The sequence below is a fragment of the Tupaia chinensis genome, unplaced genomic scaffold (assembly GCF_000334495.1).
Source record: "Tupaia chinensis unplaced genomic scaffold, TupChi_1.0 Scaffold145156_1, whole genome shotgun sequence".
NCBI classification, from domain to species: Eukaryota; Metazoa; Chordata; class Mammalia; order Scandentia; family Tupaiidae; genus Tupaia; species Tupaia belangeri.
Window position 1 is genome coordinate 605,517 of NW_006205016.1, and position 7,281 is coordinate 612,797.

Here is a 7,281-nt window from a genome sequence, read left to right on the forward strand (position 1 = left end):
GTTCCAAGCTGCTAGGTTCAGGACTTGAACCATGGTTGACTATGTGGGAGTCCAGCAATATAACCATTATGACATCTGCTGTTTCCCAAAGGACATTTTTTTAAAGAATTATTTTTTTAACTTTATTTATTTATTTAAATTTGACCAGAGAGGGACAGAGTGAGAGAGAGAGAGAGAGAAAATGAGAAATCAAGCTACCAGGTCTGGAACTTGAATAATGATCCGCCATGTGGGAGTCTAGTGCCCTTAACCACCATGCCACCTGCAGCCCCCCTTTTTTTAAAAAAAAATAATTGTTTTATTTAACTTTATTTATTTACCCAAAGGAAATTTTTATAGCTTTTAGAATTTGGACGGATCTAACAAAACTGTATATTAATTTGGGTTGCCAGCACTAAGTACTGTATTTTCTAGCAAGTCTTTTACTTTTGGGATAAAAAAAAAAATTAATTTTCTTTGGTTGTCCAAGGGGAAAGTGAGGAATCTTTTTGGTCTTTTTTTTTTTTTTTTGGGTATATTTTTTTGGTGATAATACAATATTTTTAAATATCCTCCCACCCCCAAACTTATGTTGTCCTTTCATATAATTCTTTTTGTACCTTCCTTCCTGGTATGTGATGATTTTGTGGCATGGGTGCTAGGTTCACTCATTTGCTGTAAAAGGTGAATTAGTATACTGGGCAGGTGGTTGTAATGCAGAAGAATCTGTTTAATATCAGGGTTTAGTTGTTTCTTGAACCTTGATGTCATTCTTGACATTTCCTAAAAATCCTGCATTGTAAAAGAGCAGGGAACTGTGGGAAATACCTTAAAAGCACCTTAAGATAAAAGTAACATCACTTTTATATATTCCATATTTTATTTATTGTTTTAAAGAATTATTTCATTTAACTTTATATTTTTATTTATTTTAATTTGACCAGAGAGGGACAGGGTGAGAGAGACAGAGAGCGAGGGAAGGAAAGTGAGAAAGCAAGCCACCAGGTCTGGGACTCGAACTGTGGTCGGCATGTGGGAGGCCAACACCCTTAACCACCATGCCACCTGCCAGCCCCATACGTATTCCATATTTTAAAACAATGAGCCTTTTCTTGGTTTTGTTTGGGTTTTCTTGAAGAAATATGGGTTATTTGTCATTTTTTTTTTAAGAATTATTTAATTTTACTTATTCATTCATTTATTTTAATTTGACCAGAGAGAGACAGACAAAGGGGAGGGGGGAGTGAGAAAGCAAGCCACCAGGTCTGGGATTCGAACTGTGGTCGGCCATGTGGGAGTGTCCAGCACCTTAACCACCATACCACCTGCTGGTCCCTATTTGTCATTTTCTAAAGAATTATTTATTTAATTCCATTTGTTATTTTTCAAAATTTGACCAGAGAGAGACATAGAGAAAGAATGGGAAAGCGAGGTCCAGGACTCAAACTGTTTTTAGCCATGTGAGAATCCAGTGCCTTTAGCCACCAGGCCACCTGCCAAACCCTAGGTTATTTATCATTGTTGTTAGGGTACAGTGTCTTGTAGCCCTTTGGAGAGCAAGGGATTGTGTTTTTTTGACCTCATTTGTACCAATATAATGTAATATTGTATCACTGTTCATTTGGTAACTTAACAAAGCTTTAAAAAAAAAACAAACCAGAATGGTAGTACTCCTCATTTCCACTTCTCCATGGTGGTTGAGATTTTGATAAGCCATTCTTACTCTGCAGAGTATTTAGAAGACAAGGCCAGTTTGGGACCAGCAGGTAGCATGTTGGTTGAGGCGCTGGAAACTCTCACATGGCTGATCATGGTTTGAGTCCTGGACCTGGTGGGTTGCTTTCTCACTTTCCCTCTCTCTCTGTGTCTCTCTCTGGTCAAATTAAAAATAAATGAATGAATAAATAAAATAAAATAAAATAATTATTTTTTTTAAAAAGAAGACAAAGCCAGTTATCAGTAGACTTAAAGCTAAGCCATCAGACAGTGTACAGTATACATTAATAGTAGTTTCTTTGTGAGAAAAATTACCTGTTCCAGATCCACGAAACAGTAGATTCACAGTGAAAATTAAAAATGGACAGAGGTCAGAGAAAAATAACAAAGTAAGTGATTTGGGCAGATGGTTTGTATTTAGGCAGAAGTTCGTTTTGGTTGTAGGAACATTTGATTTTTAAAAATTTATTTATTTAACTTTATTTATTTATTTTTTTCCAGTTTGATTAGACAGACAGAGAGAGAAAGAGGGAAAGTGAGGAAGCAAGCCACCAGGTTCAGGACTTGAACCATGATGGGCCAGTGACTTTAACCACCACGCCACCTGCCGGCCCCAGGAGCATTTGGTTTCTAATATGCTTTGTGTGGAATATGACCACAAAACAGTTATGTTTTTTAGCAATTCAAAACCAAAGTTGGTGGCATTGTTTTGCTGTTGTGCCAGTTAATATTCATAGTCTATAAAATCGAAGCCCTTCTGAGAAATCAGAAGTAGAAGAAAAAGTCTCATAAATGGCTTCCAGTAGGAAAAGAAAAGAACAAAATCCTGTCTTTAGGCTTGACTGCTGCTACCCTCACTGGCCTGTCCTGGCTTTCTGCTGGATTCCTAACTTCTGGCATTTAATGACCTTGTCAATTACCTTCACTTTTCTGAAGCAATCGTGTTTTTTAAAATATACAAAAGAAAGGGGAAGAATATTTAATCATTTAACAGAAATAAATACTGTTGATATTTTGGTACATGACCTAGTTTTTTTCTTTGTGTATGTTCATACTTTAATTTTTTTTATTAAAAATCAAGCCATCCTCTACCTACTACTTGTAACCAACTTGTTTCATAGCATGTTATTTCCTGTGTCATTAAATAATCTCATCTGTCTTGTAAAGAAAAAGTTTATGATGAGGGGATCAATGCAAGTAAGTGGAGAACAATTTAATTAATGATGCTGGGAAAACTAGCTAACTATTGGGGAAAAGTGAAATTAGATAACTACCTCACATTTTTAGCAAAATAGCTTTCAGAGAGTATCGCAGATATAAATACATGGTGGGAGATGTCTTCAAGATCACGGAAAACACATATTGTGAAAAAAACTGTACATAAATTTCAAAACTTTTCTGCACAAAAACAAACTTATACTTTAATTCCATTTTCCACAAACTTTTTGAAGTCCCAGCATATAAAATGAAACTACTAAAATACTAGAAGATGAGTGTTGTTTTATTTTGCCAAAAACATGTGCACTCACCAGATAGACAGAGACAGGGAGAGAAGGAGAACATACTGCTTATGGGGAATGCCCATACCTCAATCTCTTTTCTTCCATATCTCCCTCCTGTTGCTGAGACAGGATTTAGACCTCCTTTGTGGATAAGTAAGGCAGGGACCCCCAAGGGAGAGTCACTGTGTTTTCCTCTTTCATTAAGTCATTATGTTCCTTCGTTCTAAAGACTAGTTAATATACAATATACACACCTCTTTCTTACTCTTAAAGAATTTATGGGGGCTGGCAGGTGGCATGGTGGTTAAGGGTGGTGGGCTCTCACATAGCCAACCATGGTTCGGGTCCCGCACTTGGTGACTTGCTTCCTCCCTTTCTCTCTCTCTCTTTCTCTCTCTGTCCCTCTCTAGTTAAATTAAAATAAGTAAATAATTAGATAAATAAAGTTAAATAAAATAATTCTTTAAAAAAAAGAATTTATGACTCCTTGTTGTGGGGCTAAATTGGACAGAAATCAGTTATTGTAGTGCAGAACACACAGGCGATGAACATGTTTTGTTTCAAAGAATAGAGTAAGGCAAGGTTCCCTGGATAAGTTAGTTCCTTAAAGTTAACTGAGATAATGGCTTTCCATAAATTAAAAATCTCTAGACAAAAAGATTACAAAACTAGTCACCATCACATTGGGTCTCATGACCTGTGAGCCCACTCCAAAAATACACCGTGACCTATAGAACATGTGACTGCTACCACAAAGAAAACACATTCACAGGTTTTTCTCAGATGGTATTTAAACCTGAGACTCAAACCATCTGGTAGCAACCCATTCCTTGGACCCCTTCTTGCTTGGGAATTCTGTTCCTCCATCTCTCTCTTTTTCGTTTTTAAGAATAATTTTATTTTGGGACCAGCAGGTGGCATGGTGGTTAAGGGCACTGGACTCCCACATAGCCAACCATAGTTGGAGTCCTGGACCTGGTGGCTTGCTTTCTTGCTTCTCTCTCTCTGTCCCTCTCTGCTCAAATTAAAATAAGTAAATAGATGAATACAGTTAAATAAAATAATTCTTTTAAAAATCATTTTATTTCATTTATTATGATTATTATTTGTTTAATTTGATCAGAGAGAGACAAAGAGAGAGAAGGGGAAAGTAGGAAAGCAAGTCTCCAGGTCTGGGACTCAAACCATGGTTGGCCAACCCATGGTTGCCCATGTGAGAGCACCTTAACCACTACGCCGCCTGCTGGCCATTCCTCCTTCTCTCTTAATAAACTGCACTTTGCTATCCTTTCCCTGTGTCCACATCTCTAATTCTTGGTTAGTGTAAGATGAGAACCTGGTCATCTTTTTTTTTTTTAAAGAATTTTTTAAAATTTAACTTTATTTATTTATTTAATTTAATTTAACCAGAGAGGGACAGAACGAAAAAGAGAGAGAGAGAGAGACAGAAAGAGAGGAGAGAGAAAGTGAGAAAGCCAGCCTCTAGGTCCAGGACTCAAACCACCATGAAAAAAAAATCAGTGCCCTTAACCACCACACCACCTGCTGGCCCCAAGAACCTGGTCCTGAATCTGGCACTGGTATTGGGCCAGCACACCCCAATATCCTGTCTCATTGGGATTGTGGCCACAACACGTATATGCCTGGGATGTTTCTCAAAACACCAGGTCTAGGACTTGAACCATAGGGTAGGCCATGTGGGATCTGGCTACTTTAGCCACCAGGCCATGGAGTCAGCCCACATGGTTTTCAAAATGACACCCAAGGCAAAATCTATGACCCTACCTTCACCCCAAACAAACAAACAAACAAACAATCTTGCTTGCATAAAAATTATGAACTTCCTTACAGAAAAACAAACATAAAAGTAAAAAGTGACAAACACAAAAAATACTTGTAACACAAATATATATATATATATATGGCAGACCAGGACAAGAGGAAAAAAACCATAAAAGAAATATATAACATTCAAAAGAAGTTCAACAGGAGGCCAGTGGTTAAAAAGGCTGGATCTCATGTGTACAGTCTGAGTCCTGGATCTGGAACCTTGAGAAACAGGCCGAGTGTGTCTGTATGTGTGTGTGTGCATGCCCAAAATCCCAAAAGGAAGGGAGAAATGAGGACAAAGAGTCACAGGTGTGACCATTCCCAAGGGTGGGTGCTTTCTGACTTTCTCTTTCTCTGCCTCTTTCAGAGAGTGCACACATCCTTCTATCAAATTACAGTCTGAGTCCTGGATCTGGAACCTTGAGAAACAGGCCGAGTGTGTCTGTATGTGTGTGTGTGCATGCCCAAAATCCCAAAAGGAAGGGAGAAATGAGGACAAAGAGTCACAGGTGTGACCATTCCCAAGGGTGGGTGCTTTCTGACTTTCTCTTTCTCTGCCTCTTTCAGAGAGTGCACACATCCTTCTATCAAATTAAAGAAACAAAACCAAAAAAGCGACCCCCAAAATACACAAATAAGAGTAAAAATTGAAACAAAAATGTAAAATTTTTTAAAAAGTCAATTAGCAGACAAAAACACAGCTGATAAAAAGAAAATTGTGGAGTCAGCAGGTGGTATGAAGGTTAAGGAGACTGGATCCCACATGACCCAATAGCAGTTCAAGTCCTGGACCCAGCAGCTTGAAAATCATGCCAGACGTGTGTACATATGTGCTCGGAATCCCAAGTGGAGAATGGAGGAGAAGGGACTGTGGCATGGTCATCCCCCCAGATGTGATTTCTCACTTTCTCTCTTTCTGGCAAGCACACATACCTTACAGCAAAAAGAAAGAAAAAGAAAAAGGAAAAAAATTGCAGGTCAGTCCCTTAGCCTAGTGGTTACGGAAACCAGATCTCACATGACTGATCACAATTTGAGTCCAGGCCTGGTGGCTTGAAAGACATGCTGAGCTCCTGTGGGTGCATTCCCCAAATCTCCACAGGACAGAGAAATGGAGGACAAGAGATTGTGGTATAACTATGCTCTAGTGGATGGCATTTTCTCCCTCTCCTTTTTTTCTCACTGTCCCTCTGTGGCAAGTGCACACATCCTTTGGAGATTAAGAAAAAAAAAGAGAAAGAAATGCCACACAGACTTATTTTAATGTATACATGTGCATACGAGAACCATATACCATACAAAGTATGGTTCAAGGTAAGGCCAAGTGTCTCAAGGTTTTAGACCTTAAAGCATAGGTTTGAAGTTAAGCTAAGAAAGGGTGAGGAGAGAACAAATGCAAAGAATCTTCTTTCTGGGTCAGGTGTCATACCTCCGACCTTCCTCTTCCTGGACCAAGAAAGGTAATGGGTTAGCTCAGTAGTCTGCTTACAACTGTGGCAAACTTTACTAATGTAAAAGACTATAAATACTTTTTAGATAAAGGTTACTTTTTGAAATATTCATTTATTTAATTTTGTTAAAGAATTGTTTTAATTTTATTTATTTATTTATTTATTTATTTATTTACTTTAACTTGACCAGAGGGGACAGAGAGAGAGAGAGGGAAAGTGAGAAAGCAGCCGGTTCCGAGACTCGAACTGCAGTCAGCCATGTGGGAGTCCAGCACCCTTAACCACCATGCCACCTGCCAGCCCCGTTTGTTTATTTATTTATTTTTAAAAACTGATTTTATTTAACTTTGTTTATTTATTTATTTTAATTTGACCAGATAAGGACAGAGCAAACAAGAGAGAGAGAACTTGAGAAAGCAAGCTGCCAGGTTTGGGATATGAACCGTAGTTGGCCATATGGGACTCCAGCATCTAAAATCACCACGCCACCTGCTGGCCCCGGTTTAGTTTTAAAAATCTGTTTATTTGTTATGATTTTCTTTTTAAAAAAAAAAAAGATTTCATTTAACTTTATTTATTTTAATTTGACCAGAGAGAAACAGAGTGAGTAAGCGTGAGAGAGAGAGATAAAGAAAGTGAGAAAGGACCCCCGCGCCGAGCGAGCGAGGCACCGGCGGGCGGAGTAGGCCCTGCGCCAGCCCACCCGGGGCCCGGCTGCGGGTCTCCCGCCACCCCCGGGGACCCCGCGCCGAGCGAGCGAGGAGGCGGCGGGGGGGGGAGGGCCTGCCACCGGCCACCCGCGC